Raw genomic sequence first — 21061 nt, 5'->3', positions numbered from 1 at the left:
AAAGAAAAATAAAGCGATGGACCGATACCGCGTTGGCGATGCAAATGTTTTGATATTTTTACTGCCCAGTGCAAGGAGCAGCGGGGTTCCTTCCCCATTGTGAGGCGAAAGAGCAAAGTGTCATGCGGGCCCAAAAGCGATGCAATGGAGGCGGGGAGGGACAGAGCCAATAAACAGTGGGAGGCAGAGTAAACAATGAACAGGGCGCGCGCGCTGTGGAATTTCGCCGCCGTCACGCACCAACGGCCACATGCTTCAGGACCGACTATATATCTGGCAGCCGCGTTCCTCAAGGGTCGATACGTGCGCCATTACTTGTCTCCTGCAGTTAACCGACGGCGGCAACAAATTATTCGCCTCAAAACACTGACTAAATCACTATAATGGCCTTTGTGTTGCAGAAGTACTTAGCGCATGTATATGAACTAGGCGTCAACCAAATTTCGAAATGACAAGTGTTTAATGTATGTTCAACTTTCGTAGTCCTGTCTTCCTCAGTTCATCTACATATACATTTATACTCCGCAAGCCACCCAACGGTGTGTGGCGGAGGGCACTTTACGTGCCACTGTCATTACTTCCCTTTCCTGTTCCAGTCGCGTATGGTTCGCGGGAAGAACGACTGCCGGAAAGCCTCCGTGCGCGCTCGAATCTCTCTGATTTTACATTCGTGATCTCCTCGGGAGGTATGAGTAGGGGGAAGCAATATATTCGATACCGCATCCAGAAAGGCACCCTCTCGAAACCTGGACAGCAAGCTACACCTCGATGCAGAGCGCCTCTCTTGCAGAGTCTGCTACTTGAGTTTGCTAAACATCTCCGTAACGCTATCACGCTTACCAAATAACCCTATGACGAAACGCGCCGCTCTTCTTTGGATCTTCTCTATCTCCTCTGTCAACCCGACCTGGTATGGATCCCACACTGATGAGCAATACTCAAGTATAAGTCGAACGAGTGTTTTGTAAGCCACCTCCTTTGTGGATGGACTACATTTTCTCAGGACTCCCCCAATGAATCACAACCTGGCACCCGCCTTACCAGCAATTAATTTTATATGATCATTCCAATTCAAATCGTTCCGTACGCATACTCCCAGATATTTTCCAGAAGTAACTGCTACCAGCGTTTGTTCCGCTATCATATAATCATACAATAAAGGATCCTTCTTTCTATGTATTCGCAATACATTACATTTGTCTATGTTAAGGGTCAGTTGCCACTCCCTGTACCAAGTGCCCATCCGCTGCAGATCTTCCTGCATTTCGCTGCAATATTCTAATGCTGCAGTATACTACAGCATCATCCGCGAAAAGCCGCATGGAACTTCCGACACCAATTACTCGGTCATTATATATATATATATATATATATATATATATATATATATATATTTTTTTTTTGTGAAAAGTAATAGTCCAATAACAGTCCCCTGTGGCACGCCAGAGGTTACTTTAACGTCTGTAGACGTCTCTCCATTGAGAACAACATGCTGTATTCTGTTTGCTAAAAACTCTTCTATCCAGCCATACAGCTGGTCTGATATTCCGTAGGCTATTACTTTGTTTATCAGGCGACAGTGCGGAACTGTATCGAACGCCTTCCGGAACCGTGTGTGTGGTGGGGGGAGGGGGGGGTGTATGTTTGTGTGTGTGTTTCATTCAGTTGCTGTCTGACGGTCCATACAGTAAAAATTATCAATATACCGTTTAATGCATGGTTAATACTCGGAATGTTTGTATTTATTTGGAAATATGCTGGGGTATTTATGAACTCGCATTAAAAGAAACGATATACAGGGTGCACATAAAGTCTGGGAACACTTTCAATTATTTATTGCACAAGAACTAAACATTGTACAGATGTCATACATATTGCATTTTGAAGAGAAACTCTGAAAGGTCTTTTTTTTTTAATTTTTTTAGAGGAACATTCAATATGCGAACCATGAGTGATCCCACAGACCCGGCAGTCGCTTCCCGTATTCTCTCCTGGAGCTCTGCTGCATCACGTGGTAGAGCCGGTACATATACCAGATCTTTAATTTGTCCCCACAGAAAAAAGTCACAGGGAGTGAGATCTGGTGATCGGGGAGGCCATTTCTTGAAACAGCTGTCCCCTTCCGTAGCACGGCCGATCCATCGATGCGGCAGCCCCGTGCTCAGGTACCCATGAACTTCACGATGAAAATGGGGTGGAGCCCCATCCTGCTGAAAGATGAACGGAGAGTCCGATTGCATTTAAGGCATCAGCCATTGCTGCAACATGTCCAAGTAGAAATATCCAGTGACAGTGCTCTCAACGAAGAAGAATGGCCCGTACCGTTTTCAGTGTGACAAGGCACAAAAAACCTTTATCTTTGCGGAATCACGCTCAAATTCAATGTATTCGTTTCGATGCTTTCTACCCCAGATTCGACAATTATGCCTGTTCAGTTTCCCATTAGTGTGAAAAGTGGCTCCGTCGCTAAAAATTAAGCGTTCAACAATATCATCCCCGTCGTCATTCAATTGTTGCAACTGCGAACAAAACTCAAAACGCTTGCCTTTGTAGTCGTCATGGAGCTTCTGCACTAGCTCCAATTTGAATGGTTTCATAGACAGCTTCTGTCGCAGGACTTTCCACACTCTCATTGGAGCCATTTCGAGTTCACGGGATGCACGACACACCGATTTCTTTGGACTCCTTATGAATGTGTCTCGTACGCGCTCCACATTCCCTTCATTCACACTGGGACGTCCGCTTCTCTTTGCCGGGCACAAGCAACTCGTACCGAATTTGTTGTGACAGTGGTGAATGGCCCTCCTTGTTGGTGGCTTCTTACCGTACTTGGTTCTAAACACACGTTGAGCAGCTGTAGCACACATGTTTTTGTCGAACTACAACACACAGAAAGCTCGCTCCGCACCTGAACTCGCCATGTTTGCGACTAGCGCCGACTATCGGCAAATTGCCAAACTATGCTGTTTCAGTATACATGAAAAAAAATTTCAGGGTTTCTCTTCAAAATGATGTATGTATGATATCTGTACAATATTTGGTTCTTGTGCAATAAGTAATTGAACATGTTCCAGGGCTTTATGTACACCCTGTACTTCCGTAATTGTTTTCCTTACTTCCTGAATAGAGTAGTTCAGTGATACATTTCCCAAAGTTATCTTTAATGTTGCTGTAACTGAAGGAAGTTACAAGTCTTTGAAGCTGTGTTTACAAGAAAACGAAACTCTGCCGGATCTCAGTCTCATACACAGAGCAAATGACAAAGACATTTTTCCGAAAGTTTCACTTCTGATGTTGATACGTGAAACATTGCTGTGCTATTTCCGTGACCTGTAGGTGCCGTTAGAAACTAACATCTTTTATTCCGAAAAAAAATAAATCGTCATCACTCCAATATCTCTGCATCTCAACAAGTTGCAGATATTAAAAATACAGTACAATACTCGCCTCACTAATAAAAACCTTCTTTCGATATCAGTAGCGTTCACATTACCTGAGTAATCCTATGTACACTCATGAGGTCAGTGCTCGGACTTTTATACGTGACTGAATTAGTCTCCATTGTTTTACATTATCATGAACACTGGTGCTATAATCGTATCATTACGAAAGAAGAGACATTTTAATACGAAACCTGCCATTGATTTACTGGCTAACTAATTATGGGCTTTGCCCATTTTCAGAAACCACCTGTTACAGAAAACAACTTTTTTTAGGATTAGACGTATAGAACGAGGATAATAAATACATCAGTGATAGGCTGATTCACGTGGTAACAACTTATATATTTGTATTTAAGATATGGTGGGTGTGGACATTTCTGTTTACGTTATCACACGTAAATGTGTCTAGTATCTGCGTTAGAAGATATCACACATGTAGTTACACCTTACAGTATTATATTAGTGAACCACAAAATTACCGACCCATCAGTCTCCTGAGCTCTCTCAGCAACATTGCTGAGAAGGTGATTCTCAAACGTATCACTAGGCACTGCATAACAAATGACATCCTGAGACTGGGGCAATTCGGCTTCAGGAATCATCACTCCACAACACAACTACTCCTACGGGTCGTTGAACATATAACACATGGCTTCAACACAAACAAAGCAACAGGGGCGGTGTTCCTGCACATCGAAAAGGCTTTCGACCGTCTATGGCACAACGGCCTCATTCGCAAACTCAGCGACGTGGGATTCCCCGACGGACTGGTGCGTCTAATACACTCATACCTCACAGACAGGAGTTTCAACACCGACGTGCAGGGAAAACAATCAACACGACACGGTATATACGTGGGAGTACCCCAGGGAAGCATTCTAGGGTCCTTACTGTTTAACCTCTACATAAACGATTTCCCACCCACACACAACGATGGCAATCTACGCGGATGACACCGCCATCCTCGCGCAAGATTGGAAACCATCAAACATTACGTCACGCTTACAGACCGCACTCACAGTGGCTGAGCCTTGGTTAGAGAAATGGCGTGTTAGAGTAAACGTCGACAAGGGCGAAGCCGTTCTGTTCACTAGAAGACCGAAGCAACTGCGCAAACACCGCTACTGCAGACCAATAACTCTACATGCACGCCCTATACGTTTCCGCGAGAAAGTCAAATACCTCGGTGTCGGCCTGGGCCGGAAATTACTCTGGGGGGACCACATACAACACATAACCAACCGAGCAAGCGCGAGGCTCAAACAGCTCTACCCTATGCTCAACAGGCGTAGCACACTGAACAGAGGGGTGTCGAGGTCCATGTACATGAAACTTATTCGACCCCTGATGACGTACTCAGCCCCTGTCTGGGGATACGCCTGCGCCGTTTGCAGATCATACAAAACAAAGTACTCAAAATCATAAGCAATGCTCCACGATACACACGCATCGCGGACCTTCACCGGGAATACCGATTTGAGACTCTCACGGAGGTAATCCACAATCTCACCACGAGACTATACAGAAACTCCAGACATTCGCAGAACCCGTTTATTCTGAATCTGGGGAACTACAACTACAACCATAGATGGAAACATAAAAGACCAAAAGAAATACTTGTAAGGACCTAACATCTATGGCCAAGTACAGGCAAACACAACGGTACAGGTGAGCCCCTGTTAATCAGCCATCATTACTGGATATCCAGTTGGAACACACTTGCCGAATAACTGGCACCACACAGGGAAGCCGTACCGTACACTACATGCAGACAAGCTCCACACATCCCCCACACACTGAGATGATCTATGGCCGATCTCCCACTAATATATAACGATCCTGAATGTTCCAGGAATGCAGCGGCTGCAGCAAACTCGGATACATCGGCATCGCTTGCCACGGTAATGATGCATGATACCCACACTAATAAACCCAACCTTGCATGAACTATCGCAGCTAGTAAGCCACTACTGCTCTTACTACCCATCCCACTGTCGCAGAGGTTTTTTGCCACGGCACGAGCCTTGGCACTTTTTTCCCTCTGCTCTTCAAATCGCTACCCTCACTCACGTTTCGTCCACTATCTGTCACCTGATGGACCGTGTTAATGCGTAGTCTTACCCAGACGCACGGATAACATCACAGCCCAGCATCCTGTGATCCACCTGTTATATAACTAACATGTTGACGGAGGTGACAGAACTTTTGGTTTGGTCACCACGTTGGTGCGGGCGTGGAGGAGCCCCATCTCTTTTTAAAGTGCATAGTATACAAGATAATTTTTTCCACCGTGTACAGACTCTAGGGACTGATCGATGAGAGCATACGGAACAAAAAAAGGTCTAATAAACTTATATCCGGAAATTCATGGTTTCCATGCTAGAGACCATTTATTCACCCATCAAGTTACCTTCCATTAGGAATGTGGGTGCACTCAACGACTGTGATATGACTTTCAAATGATAGAACTTAGCAATCAGTCGTTCTTTTCTTTCAGGTTTTATTAGGCAAATCTAGATTTCGCGGCCGGCCGGAGTGGCCGTGCGGTTCTTGGCGCTACAGTCTGGAACCGAGCGACCGCTACGGTCGCAGGTTCGAATCCTGCTTCGGGCATGGATGTGTGTGATGTCCTTAGGTTAGTTAGGTTTAATTAGTTCTAAGTTCTAGGCGACTGATGACCTCAGAAGTTAAGTCGCATAGTGCTCAGAGCCATTTGAACTTTTTTTTTTTTTTAGATTTCGCCTAGTGCCTAGCCATTATCAATGCATGTTCTAGTACGTCAGTCCGCTGTTGTTCGGGCTTCTTTCACAGTTCGTTCAACACTACCCTGATACGTCATGACCTAGCACCCTCTTCTGCCTTAGTAATTGGTAAGGTCGTGTCCGATTCACTTTTCTTGCTGACTCACCGTGTAGTGGATGTGATACAGCTTTGTATACAATGGTTCCGCGTTCGAATCGAAAACTTGACGACATGGTGTTTACTTACGGAAAAGCAAACGACAACGGGCGGCGGGTAGCAAGGCTGTATCAGGAGACCTGTCCCTATCGACAACAATCACAGAATCGAACATTTGAAACAGTGTTTCGCCGTTTGTCTGAGACATGGTGGTTTCAGTAATCAGGAAACCATGAAGGATGTACCCGAAATGTATGGACAACAAACTTGGAGGGAAGTGTGATTAACCCTGTGGAAGGCGACCGCCTTGACAGTACCAGACTGTACAGTACAGGGTAAGCCAGACGACCGTGTGGGACATTCTCCACGACAACGTTACTACCCTTATCACTTACAGCTTGTACAGGGCTTACTAGCGACAGACTTTCCACATCGGGAGCAGTTTTGTCACTGGTATCTTCACCAAGCAACCATAATTACGGGATTTGTGTCATCCATCCCATTCACAGATGAGGCCACCTTTACGTGGAGTGGTATCTTCAAATTTTATAACAGTCATCTGTGGGATAGTACGCAGAACCCCACATGGTACGGTGACAGCGAATCATCAGCATCGGTGCAGCGGGAATTTGTGAGTCGGGGTAACTGGTGACCGTATTTAGGGACCAGTCTTACTTACACGTCGCCTAACAGGCCGGAAATATCGGCGTTTGTTGTGGGTGACTTTGCCTCCCCTGCTGGAAGGAGTGCCACTGATGTTTCGAAGGGCTATGTTGCTGCTCCATGATGGTGCTCCAGCCCACTTCGCTGTTAACGTTCGGACGCATCTCAGTCGTGTCTTCCCTGGTCGATAGATCAGATGAGGAGTCCAGCTGCAAGGGCTGCTCGTTCACCGGATCTCAACCCCTGCAATTTCTGCTTATGAGGCCATCTCAAAAATATCGTGTACGCGAGGCATTCCAGATGTGGAAACACTGGAGCGGCGTATTCGTGCTGCTCAAATGGTTCAAATGGCTCTGAGCACTATGGGACTTAAGAGCTATGGTCATCAGTCCCTAGAACTTAGAACTACTTAAACCTAACTAACCTAAGGACATCACACAACACCCAGTCATCACGAGGCAGAGAAAAATACGTGCTGCCTTTGACACTGTTCGGACTGCGCCTGGCCAATGTGAACGTGAGCATACACTGTTGCGTTGAGGCACATGGAAATCATTTTGAACACACACTTTAATTGTGGCTGCATGGTACAGCGCGTATTAACCCGCTGTCTCTGTAACAATGTATGACTGAATAAATGGTCCCTAATATGTGAACCATGCATTTCCGGACATAAGTTCATTATACCTTTTTTGTTCCATAGCCTCTCATCGATCAGTCCTTTGTACACAGCGGAAAAAATCACCCCGTATAATTGTGGTACCTTTGTTATCCAGCATGAAGTGACCCACGTGATAGCAGTATTGTGTACACAATGGAGAATTTGTTCTTACTGGATTACACTGTGTATCACGCAGACTTATTTATCGTAGCTGTTGTGGTAATTTTAATAGATGGTGATGCAAAGAATTTTATTATAAGGTCTTATGTAATTTCTAATACAGTCAATACTTAGCTACTGTATTAACATCACTGACTGTTATTATGCACATTTACACATCCAATCATAGCAACTGCAGGTTGTGCCGTGGCGTCGGTATTCCCGATCCATTCTCGATCGTTGGGCCTCCGAGTGGAGTTTCTTTCTCTGTTGCGGGGCGCCTACTGGCGGCGGGTGGCGCCGTCTCTGCCCGGTGGCGTGTTGTGTGCGCGGGCAGTCAAGTTTGGGCGAGAGCGGCGCGAGCATTGCCTTTTGCGTCGGGCGGTGGGTCCCTCCGCGCTGCCGCTGGCCGGGGCTGGTGTTACTCGCTGCTCCCCGGGTCCGTGGTTGGAGTCGTCGCCTGGTTACCAGCTTTCCTGCCCTGTCTGACTACGCCTCGCTGATATCTGGGTGGCGATACTCGTGCTGGTTCATCTTTCTCGCGGCGACTTCCCTGGACCGCGCCTTGCCAGGAGCTTGTGGCTGTGCTGCTCCCGGATATAGTTTACAGGGGAGTACTTTTCCGTCCTCGGAAGTTTGGTGCTGTTCGTGTGTTTCAGCGTGCTACGGCTAAGATGTTGTTATGATTGTATCGGAAACGTGGGCAAACCCCAGTGTTCGTGTTTCTCGGCCTACTGTGGGGTGATGTACCTTACTTAGTGTGTTTTTCTTGGCGTTCTATTGTGCCGTTGCAGAACTTTGTTTAACCTTTTCCCTCCTTAGTCTTCTGCAGAGTGCCTTTGGATCCTGTGGCCTGTAATTTCGTTTGTTCCAAGTTCCGGGGTTTTGGGGGGATAATTGATTAAATTATGTTTTGGAATTTATGGGATTCTGTGTGTTTGTCTGGGGTTTTTGCTGGCGTGTGCCTGTACGATTTCACGTTTCCTCGCCCGGGCGTCGTATCTAAAGTTTAAGGTGAGTGAATTTTGGTAGTTCCCTTCCAGTGGTTCGGTGGGCCCCGTGACGAACTGCCTTTTTTTTTGCACCCTGCTTGTCCTATCTCCCTGGCTTAAGGTTGGCTCCTCTGTACCCGTCGCGAGTGTGTATGTGGGCGACGGTGATCGTTTCCTGACTTGTTTACCGTTCCTTGCCGACTTCTCTGCATACACTGCCGAATCTGTAATTTGGTCTATGCCATGTTATAGTTGCTTCAAGTTGGTTCGCACACTCCACTTGGTAATGACATCTGCGCACCTATGAGATTGAATAATGTTTTGAACTATTGTAAGCTGGCGGTTGTCGCCGTGTGTGTTGAATTTTAACTTGTATTTGAGTTTTGGTGTAATTGTATTTTGTTAACTGAGGTAATTTTATCTTGCCTGCTGCTGCGATGTCAGAAATGTTAAAATCTAACCTTGGCCTCCTTGTGAATTTTTATGTTGATAACTGATGCAGCATTTTAGTGTAGTGATTTATCTTCTACGTTTTGCGGAAATTTTATCTTGGAAAATCCTTGGGGTTAAATTGTGCAACTTCTGTCTTTGATCTATGGAAATGTTTGGGTGGACTGCACCTTCTTGTTAGGCCTATCACTTATTGTTTAACTAAAGGCTTTAAGGGATATTTGTTGAAAGATTTAAAAAAAAAAAAAAGAATTTTAACAATCATAAATTTAATCTTACCTGTGAAGCCATATTTGTGGAGAGTTGTTATTTAAATTTCATTGTCTTCCCAGCTTGCCCTTTGCTAATGTATTAAAAGTGTTTGTTGTTTTGATTAGTCGCAGCTGCTTGCCTTAAAGAACTGAAGCTAATTTTGAAAGATTGAGAATTAGTGTAACTGTTCACTCCAATAAAGCCGCCCTGTTAAAAGAAAAATTTTGGTGCTACCATTTCTTTCCCCCTTGTTTCCCTCCCACGGCTCAGAGGTTCTCTGAAATAGGTGGATTGTGAAAATTGGCAAAGCCCTAAACCAATCAGCCAGTAAATAAGCAGCAGCTTTGGTGTTAAAATGTCTCTTCTTCAATATTTGACAGCTCCAGTACACGACGTGCCAACGGCCTGGGCGCTGTGGTAACACCGGTTCCCGTCAGACCACCGAAGTTAAGCTCTGTTGGGCTGGGCTTGCATTTGGATGGGTGACCATCAGGTTTGCCGAGTGGTGTTGGCAAGCGGGGTGGACTCAGCGCTTGTGAGGCAAACTGAGGAGCTACTTGATTGAGAAGTAGCGGCTCCGGTCTCGGAAACTGACATACGGCCTGGAGAGCGGTGTGCTGACCGCGTGCCCCTCCATATCTGCATCCAGTGACGCCTTTGAGCTGAGGATGACACGGCGGCCAGTCAGTACCGTTGGGCCTTCATGACCTGTTAGGGACGAGGTTAGGTTTTTCTTAGTACACGACGTGCTGAAAATGTTCGCATATCTTGACCCGCACGGATAGCTTTGCGTGTTAAATTCCCGCTTGCGCGCTGTGGAGATACCTCGTAACCGGATGGAATCCGCCAGACGGATAACGACAAGGGTCGGTGTACCAGTCAGTCTGGATGTGATTATTAGGTGCTTTCCCACATCCCACTACGTGAATACCGGGCTGGTACCCAAGTGCCGCCTCACTTACACAACTAGCAAACATTTAGAAAACTTTCACTCACTTTCACATGAGTGGTGTTGCACACAGACAGTTGGGGTACACATATTCCGTCCCAGGGGTAAGAGGGTAGCGACAGAAAGGGCTTCCAGTCAAATTAACCATATCGAATCCGATAACAACCACCCCGAGTTTTCCCCAGTTTGGGACAAAATCACAAGAAAAAGATTTATACAGTTGCTGTTTCGCAGCCATGTTTAAGATTTTGAAGAAGATTACAGCTGCAAGCCAGCTAGGAACGCCGCGTACAGATGGATAGGAATGTGAATATCGACAACCCGTTGTTAGCACTATCTTGTTCCAGATGCGTATGACTGGGAAAGTCGGCAACCTATTAGGAGCACTATCTTGCCTCCAGTCATTGCATACACTTAGCTCATGGATTTATCACAATTTTAATGAGAATGTCCGTCGTGAAAATAATATTTTTGTAGTTTACTGTGAGACTGGTAATTGGTTCTTATTTTATTCTCATAAGTACACAAATAATAAATGATGCTTCAACAGCTTCAGGATTCAGAAATACGTCCAGCCATGTAGATATGAGTTTTCTGCGGTTCCCCTAACTTACAGGGCTGTTACATTTAAACTTTCGCTACTTGAGCCAGCGCAGATGCTAAACTATTTAAGGTACGGGCACCCAACTTTACAGGAATGGTGTTCAGACCTATGCGCTACAGTAGTGTTACTGCCACAACTTGCTGTTAGCCTGCGTTACTGGTACGGCGACGAAGGGCTGAAACATACCTGTCAATGTGCATTAAGGCTGCAGGCAGTCAACATGGTTGTGAACAAGGTGAGCACAGATCTTTACTCTAAAGCTGTTTTGTAGAAAAAACAGCAATAGTGCTGCTACTCTTCATCAATATCGACGCATTCCTCGTGATGTCACTTGGTTACTCCGTAATACACCTGCAGAAAATCGAGTCATTGAAAGGTCGTTCGAAAATGCGTGGTCATCAAGATTACAAGGTCTGAAATCGTGTGATTTCTGACTGTGGGGTTATCTGAAGGACAGACTTTATGAACGGGACCCTAACACACGTTGGTGGTTGTAGATCAGTAAAGCGAAGGAGATATTTTCGGGAGCAGTAGAGCAACCTCTAGTGCGGTTCCCGGCTGTCGTGGATGCAGGTGGTCGTCACACTGAGCGAAATCTGTATGGAACATAAACATGACACTCAATTAAGAAATGTTGTCTTCTCACGTGGAGGTTAAAATATGTTTGGTTCAATGGTTTATTCATTATTTCTCTGCTGCATGTCCTTACAAATGTGGCATTAGCATTTCATTGTCTTACGATTTCATGGAGACCCTCTCAAACGGTGAAAGTTTAATTATAACCATTCTGTACTTCAAACCAAAGGCGCATCTAACATAATACGAAATCACGTTAGCATCTCTAACACTTGGTGACTTCGGGATCATTAAACACCAACCTTGGTGCCTTCCTCTCTGGCTAGATGGATGAAACACAACCAACGTAGTGAATGAATAGCATAGTGAATATGAATCTTCCTGGCAGATTGAAACTGTGTGCCCGACCGAGACTCGAACTCGGGACCTTTGCCTTTCGCGGGCAAGTGCTCTACCACCTGAGCTACCGCAGCACGACTCACGCCCGGTCCTCACAGCTTTACTTCTGCCAGTATCTCGTCTCCTACTTTCCAAACTTTCATATCAGCGCACACTCCGCTGCAGAGTGAAAATCTCATTCTGGAAGCATAGTGAAAACTTTGAGGAAATAAATTCAAATATAACTCGCAGTAGGAGCGCCAATAAAATGAGGTATGACTTACTTCACGTTAAAAAACGGTTAAAAAATTGCATTGTAGTGGAATGCAGAAGAGCTGTAGGTTACCAATGCTTTTTGCAAAGAATGGCAGCTGCCACATAGCACAGTCAAACGTAATGTAATCCGTGTTGAATAGCGGGAGGAAGAAGGAAGGTTAGACTTCTATGTCGCATCGGTTACAAGGTCATTAGCGACAGACTCTAAGCTCCGATTAGTGGAGGACTGATCCCGGCATTAGCCTTAAGCAATTTATAAAAATCACGGATAATCCAAGGCAGGAAGGCTGGATGCGGATGCGAGCCGTAGTGCTTACAAACACCAGTCCAGTGTGCTACAAGCGCTTCATAGAAAGAATCAAAGATAAAGTAATCAAATCTCCCCGAACTATAACCTGATAAGTTCTTGAGTACTGATGGACCTATTATAAAGCTGAATTAAGTGAAGCGATATTGAAGACTCACAGCACAGCCATACGAGACGGATGTGTTTAGTTAGTCTCCTAATGGCGCGCTGCACAGCTCCTCACCTTTTCTTCTGAAAGCCCGTGTTCCAAGATGAGGCAGTGAACATTATAAACGGTCCAGTCACGTTAATGTGACGATCTGTCAAAAGCCTGAAAAACCCATTTTGCAGAGTGGGCTGCTGCGAGACTTCCACGAAGAGAGTCAATGAGTTTCTGGAAGGTACCGAAAGGGATGTGTAACCATGATGACTCCAGTGCCTCGGCCAAGCGCGCTAGGTTTCTCGGTTGCTGTTCCATGGCGCGAATAACCTGATCGTTGTATTCCTACATAATCCCGATCGGGTTTAAATCCGCGGAGTTTGGTGTCCAGGGGAGTACGGTAAATCCATCTTCGGGCTCTCCTAACCACGTACGTACACTGCTAGCTGTGTGACACGTTGCACTGGCTTGCTGGTGCATGCTATCTTGGCGAGGAAAAACAAACCACATGTAGGGGCGGACATGGTCTCCAATGATGGATCCATGCCGGACAATAACAATCTCTCCTCCGGCATGTACCATTCGACGATTGTTGCAAGACAGTACACGTCAATGGCCATCTGTCCGATGGAGCGTAAATCGTGATTAATCTGAAAGGGCCACTTGTCGTCTGTCAGTGGACCTCCAGTAGCGATAGTGGCGTGCAAATTCCAGCCTTCGTCGGCGACAAACAGCAGTCAACATGAATTCATGAACCACTGCCTGCTGCGGAGACCCACATATAGCAACGTTCGCTGAACGGTCATCGAGGAGACACTGTTGGTACCCCCTTGGTTTATCTGGGCGGTCAGCTGCTGACCGTCTGCTCGCCCGTACACATCTCCGCAGCCGTCGTTCAGCCCTGTCACGGCCCGTGGTGCACTACTGTTGCCTCGGCACCGGTTTTGTATAGCGCCGTTTTGTCGCACACGGCGGCACGCGAACACTTTACCAACTTAGGCGTTTCGGAAATGCTTCCAGCCTTGGCATGAAAGTCACTGGTCTGTCAGATACATCGCTCCGTTTCTGCACTACTACAACGACAGCACTCTTTTCCCCGCCCCCTCGACACGCTTTATATACCCTCCACAGCTGGTGCTGTCACTTGCCGTCTGTGACCGGTTCACGGGGTCCCGGGTTCGATTCCCCGCGGGCTCGGGAATTTTCTCTGCCCAGGGACTGGGTGTTGTGTCGACCTCATCATTCCATCACATTTCGTGAAAGTGGGGCCTGTATAGAGATTGGGAATTTGTACGGGTGCTGATGACCGCGCAGTTGAGCGCCCCGCAAACCAAACATCATCATCATCATCATCATCATCATCATCATCATCATCATCATCATCATCATCATCATCTTCTGTGAGTGGTTACTGCACGCTGGCGTCGAACATAGGCTGCGTTCATAGTAATGTGACTGGGCCGAGTATTTCTTTTCACATGCATCTCGTGTGATCTCGAACACGCTGGATACCTGAGCGTCCCACTCAGCTTGTAGTGCGTGGAATCTGATGAGTGCACTTTTCTTCTTTTCCCTACCATTTAACACGGCTAGTTCCGAGTCAGGTATTTCACTACTTGGCAAACTTTATTTCATTATTTAACTTCGTGGGCGGAAGACCTTTCATGCCTCCACAGTCGTCATAGTAACATATGGGGGTGAAGTGGTCTGAGCACTATGGGACTTAACTTCTGAGGCTATCAGTCCCCTAGAACTTAGAACTACTTGAACCTAACTAACCTAAGGACATCACACACATCCATGCCCGATGCAGGATTCGAACCTGCGACCGTAGCGGTCGCGCGGTTCCAGACTGTAGCGCCTAGAACCGCTCGGCCACCCCGGCCGGGTGAAGTCTATGTAAATCGTTTAACTCTGTTCTGGATGTTATTTTGTTTGAACTGTTTGTGTATTGTATTGTCTGAGGTGGAATTTGGGGAGCAACCCTGCATTTGCCTAAACGAATGAGGGAGACCGCCTAAAAGCCACACACAAGCTGGTCGGGTACACCATCGCACGGTCTTTAATCAACCGCGAGGCTCTGGTTCACCTCCCCGTCTGGCAAGTTTGAGCGCTGCGCGTTACGCTACACGAGTAGGTCAGTCTGAGGTGCACAACGAAATACAGATCTTTTTCCCAGCATGGTCTCCACTGCAGACCATTTCCGATTTGTTAATAATACACAAGCAAGAGAAATTATCCGTTCTGTAGAGACCTCGATCTAATATGAGCTGAAAACCGCAAAACCGCAGACAAGACGGTTGGTTAGCTTGTTCTGTTGCGGTTTGTATTCTGGTAGAACCAGCGGGCAAGGTGTACTATATATGATTAGAAACATCTGACCCTGATAATAATCAAATTTTGTCCTTCGTATGACGAAAAAATTCATTCCAATGGTCACGGCCAGCAAAATAGGGGGTCATCCTATCTGAAGCTGCCCAATTAGAGTGTTGGCGGTGCAAGAAAATTTCGAGAGCTCGACCAGCAATGGTCATAAGTAAATTCAGTCCTGACGACAGTATGCCAGTATTGTGCACTAAATTCCAATATTGCCCTAAGCATTCTATGATCTCATATGGCATTGGTGATGGCCATCCTTTTGTCAGATAATGCATTAAGCTTGGCGGGCTGTAGGCATTGAATGGATTAATCTTTCCACCAGAATAACTTATCCTCAGCAACACATCACTCCACACCACTTAACAACTCTTAATATCTCTTAATCAGCAATAAAATATACGTCATCACCGAGAAAAACGGAAATACTCTCAACTTCGGCATGTGCGGTATGGCGTGAAATTAGCTTTTGTTCGTGATTTGCAAAGAGATCTAGGAGACCCAAACATTCACATTATGAGTTATATGGGACCCCTGATAGGTCTAGATAGTAGGACTCTTACAGGTTACACGAGCCTAAGCATCCTGTCTCATCACCTGCATCCATTCATGTCCATTGTGTATTCCGATGCACTTGGGCAATTCCAGCAGGACAATGCGACACCCGACATGTCCAGAATTGCTACACAGTGGCTCCAGGAACACTGTTCTGAGTTTAAAGACTTCCGCTGGCCACCAAACTCCTCAGACATGAACATTATTGAGCATATCTGGGACGCCTTGTAACGTGCTGTTCAGAAGAGATCTCCGCCCACTCGTACTCTTACGGATTTATGGACAGCCCTGCAGGATTCATGATGTCGGTTCCCTCCAGCACTACTTCAGACATTAGTCGAGTCCGTGCCACGTCGTGTTGCGGCACTTCTGCCTATCGCGGGGGCTCTACATGATGTTAGGCTGATGTACCAGTTTCTTTGGCTCTTCTGTGTAGAACTTTACGACTACCTGTCGTAGATGCCTTGGTTGTGGTCACATCATACGAGTATAATGAAGTAATATTCTCTGACGGATTGCTTGGCCACCACGCAGGTAGCGATAGATCTTACATAAATTCCCCTGCACTATACATCGTAATCGAGTCTTGTGATCGCAAAGTAGTACATTAAAAACTAGAACATCGCTGAAAAATTTATGCCGTTCAGTGCCTACAAACGCTTGTCATTCTCACAAATTCTCAGCGTTTACTGCAACACTTTGTTCGAGTGTTCCGTTATACGCTGCAAGAATACTTGCGTGTTTGGCCTGCCAGAAGTGGATTTCTGGTCAGTATGCCAAGGACACCGCTTCCGGAATTCTTTAGCAGTTCGCGCCTGCCTCCTGTAGCTCGATTTCCCTCCGAACGCAACACCACCTACAGACCACGGTTGCATTAATAATGGGAAAGTTGGCGCCTGCGAAAGAACTTCGGAGAAACTTGTGATTTCGGCAAGCACTCTTGATGCTGACGCAGTTTCCCCTCGTGTTTTGAATTCTCACGACCATATTGTTCACAGCTAAAAACCGTGTAGTTAGACACTTGTTTACAAGAAAATTTTCTTGTGCAATATGTGTGTTACGCACAAACCGTTGTTACTGTGAGTGGTGCTTTTGCCGTTCATTTTGGTGCAGCGGCAGTTTACGACATCTGAGAAACCTATAAATGTAACTCCATCCTATGTATGGAGTGCGGGACTTCGGCTGGTCAATTTCCAATACTAAAATACCAACAACCGTTATTTTGGCTTTTTTCCCCACGGGCATGTGTGCTTCTTGATAGTTGTCAGCAACTCAATAACTGATAACTGTCCAAGGAGCGCACATGCACGTGGGAAAAAAAATCTTCACGATACCAGTTTACAGATTTCTATACGCAGGCCTGAATATGGCATATTGTAATGACGAAACTGGCTACCTAACAAATAAAAGCAAAATAACGGCTATTCGTATTTTATTATTGTTTTGACAAACTTGTTCCGTACGCTACTGTTCAGTATCATTCACACAACAAAGCGAAAGAGCTCCTCCGGTTTTGCACGATGCCCATGTTTATTACGCCTGGAGGTACAAATGGCTCTGAGCGCTATAGGACCCAACATCTGATGTCATCAGTCCCCTAGAACTTAGAACTACTCAAACCTAACTAACCTAATGACATCACACACATCCATGCCCGAGGCAGGATCCGAACCTGCGACCGTAGCAGTCGCGCGGCCTGGAGTTATATCCGATTTTCGTTGTGTTATGAGAAAAATTCGTCTAAATACAAGGGTCATTCAGTAATTAATGAGACAAATTGGTCTGGAGAAAAAAGCGTTTATACACTCCTGGAAATTGAAATAAGAACACCGTGAATTCATTGTCCCAGGAAGGGGAAACTTTATTGACACATTCCTGGCGTCAGATACATCACATGATCACACTGACAGAACCACAGGCACATAGACACAGGCAACAGAGCATGCACAATGTCGGCACTAGTACAGTGTATATCCACCTTTCGCAGCAATGGAGGCTGCTATTCTCCCATGGAGACGATCGTAGAGATGCTGGATGTAGTCCTGTGGAACGGCTTGCCATGCCATTTCCACCTGGCGCCTCAGTTGGACCAGCGTTCGTGCTGGACGTGCAGACCGCGTGAGACGACGCTTCATCCAGTCCCAAACATGCTCAATGGGGGACAGATCCGGAGATCTTGCTGGCCAGGGTAGTTGACTTACACCTTCTAGAGCACGTTGGGTGGCACGGGATACATGCGGACGTGCATTGTCCTGTTGGAACAGAAAGTTCCCTTGCCGGTCTAGGAATGGTAGAACGATGGGTTCGATGACGGTTTGGATGTACCGTGCACTATTCAGTGTCCCCTCGACGATCACCAGTGGTGTACGGCCAGTGTAGGAGATCACTCCCCACACCATGATGCCGGGTGTTGGCCCTGTGTGCCTCGGACGTATGCAGTCCTGATTGTGGCGCTCACCTGCACGGCGCCAAACACGCATACGACCATCATTGGCACCAAGGCAGAAGCGACTCTCATCGCTGAAGACGACACGTCTCCATTCGTCCCTCCATTCACGCCTGTCGCGACACCACTGGAGGCGGGCTGCACGATGTTGGGGCGTGAGCGGAAGACGGCCTAACGGTGTGCGGGACCGTAGCCCAGCTTCATGGAGACGGTTGCGAATGGTCCTCGCCGATACCCCAGGAGCAACAGTGTCCCTAATTTGCTGGGAAGTGGCGGTGCGGTCCCCTACGGCACTGCGTAGGATCCTACGGTCTTGGCGTGCATCCGTGCGTCGCTGCGGTCCGGTCCCAGGTCGACGGGCACGTGCACCTTCCGCCGACCACTGGCGACAACATCGATGTACTGTGGAGACCTCACGCCCCACGTGTTGAGCAATTCGGCGGTACGTCCACCCGGCCTCCCGCATGCCCACTATACGCCCTCGCTCAAAGTCCGTCAACTGCACATACGGTTCACGTCCACGCTGTCGCGGCATGCTACCAGTGTTAAAGACTGCGATGGAGCTCCGTATGCCTCGGCGAACTGGCTGACACTGACGGCGGCGGTGCACAAATGCTGCGCAGCTAGCGCCATTCGACGGCCAACACCGCGGTTCCTGGTGTGTCCGCTGTGCCGTGCGTGTGATCATTGCTTGTACAGCCCTCTCGCAGTGTCCGGAGCAAGTATGGTGGGTCTGACACACCGGTGTCAATGTGTTCTTTTTTCCATTTCCAGGAGTGCATTAACAAAACAATACTTTTTCTACTTTTCAACGGACTACAAGCTTTTTTTTATTCCAGCTGCAAAGAACTCTTTATCTTGATGTTTGAAACAATTTCCCACAAACTCTTTCACGTCCTCGTTGTCCTGGACCTCTTCCCACGTAATGCCACCTTCAGTGCACCAAACAACTGGAGATCACTAGGTGCTAAATCAGGACTGTAAGGAGGATGAGCCATTACTTCCCAGCCCATTTTGTCGATGGTTTCACGTATTAGTTGATCAATATGAGGGCGTGCGTTGTCTTGCTGGAGAATCACACCTCTCCTCTGAGATCAACGACGTCTCTCTCTCGTGGCTGGCTTCACCTTGTTTAAAAACAAATCCGAGTAGTATGGGCTGTTCTTTGTACGCTGCTCTTCGAGATAATAAAAAAACTAGACCTTCGGAATCCCCAAACACCGTCAACACGACTTTTCCTGCTGATGCTTGGGTTTTTAATGTTTTGTGGACAGGTGTGTTGGTCTACTTCCAGTCCATGCTTTGTCTTCTTGATTCTGACTCATAACAGTGAACCGAAGTTTCATCACAAGTCAAAATTTTGTTGAGGAAGTGCTCACCTTCTCTTTCATAATGTTCCTTTAGCCAATGGCGGATACATGTGGGGGGGCGCGCGGGGCTGCCAACATTGGCACCCTCGCCGCCCCCGCCAGTCAGCCAGCACGCTATTCGTTCGCTTCTTACGTCAGTCGACTCAACTGAATCAAGTTATCGAGTAGTTGTACTTTCCTATGTAGCACTGGCTTCCGCGTCATCATATTTTATACTTTTCTATCTGGCACATAGATAGCTAACACATACCTGCGAGAAAAGTCGAGGCCATTCTAGTGATCTCGATACGTTATTCTGTGTGGCATTTGTTTGAGAAAAGTCGCGAATATTCTACTGTTTTCTTGTACAGAGAACCTTCTATGCATAAATGCGGACTATTCGCCGAATAGGAAGCTAGTTTACATTCAGAAGCAGAAATATTACGACTGAAGAATTAAAAAGTAAAAAGTCCTAGTTGCAGCACGTGCAAGTGTGAAGATTAGTCAAGAGTGAGAGTGATCAGTTGATTGTGAAGTATTAATAATAATTAAACAGTTTAAATAAAACTTTCTTGAACTTTGCATGTGACTAGATTATTTTTTATTACGATAAAAGTAAAGGTAGCTCAAGATATCTCCTCCTTGAGGTTTTTATGTATTCGCCACTACCTTTATTTCTGCACACTCTCAACCTTGTTTCCCTGTGTAGCCGCGTCAACTCCTTTGGGACCCATCTTGGACATGTTTTGCGGTACTTCAGCTCGTCACAGATAATGTTATGAACTGTACCAGTACTAACCTGAACCTTATCAACTATCATTTCGACAGTTACACGGCGGTCGGCACGAATAATGTCATCAATTCGACTTTCAAGTGAGGGAGTTGAAACTGTAACTGGTCGGCCAGAACGGTGTTCATCAGCCACTGAGTCGCGACCATTTTTGAGCTGCTCTACCCAATTGTAAAAATTTTCAAGATTCGTACAACCTTCACCACAAACTTTAGACATTCTACAGCATATATTCATTGGTTTCTCACCTTCAGGAAGTAAAAACGAATAACAGACGTTGTTCAACTAATGTGGACGTTTCAAGAGGACTCGCCATCTTGAAATGTATTTTTGAAGTTACAAACAAAACAATGTTGATGCATCAGCTGATCAGGGCTCATCTCAGTAACGCAAATTTAAAGCCATAAAAGTTCCAAACTTCCCCTACTAACAGTTTTTTTTCCCCGGATCAATCTGTCACTTTAATTACTGAATGGTCCTCGCAGATTTCAGAAGCGTCCTTTTTTTCCTTTTTGTGGAAATATATGCCAAAGAACTGCTTCTGAAACGTTCATTTAACAACATCAAAGAAGGTAGCGTCTCTCAACATGTGTCTTCGAAATTGATAAGAAATTACACCGAGCTAACCAAGCGACATCCCATGGTTATTAAGAATAGGTTACCCGTCGTTTGTAAAAATTAAGGATTGTTTTCCTACATCTTGTTGATCCTTATTTTGTTGATAGGTGTGTAGTCACTGCCAGCCGATAAAGGAATTGTTCTGAATGTATTAAAAACGTCACGGAGTGCAATGAGTAT

This window comes from Schistocerca serialis, chromosome 2 (genome assembly GCF_023864345.2).
Source record: "Schistocerca serialis cubense isolate TAMUIC-IGC-003099 chromosome 2, iqSchSeri2.2, whole genome shotgun sequence".
Lineage (NCBI taxonomy): Eukaryota > Metazoa > Arthropoda > Insecta > Orthoptera > Acrididae > Schistocerca > Schistocerca serialis.
This window is presented reverse-complemented; position numbering follows the sequence as displayed.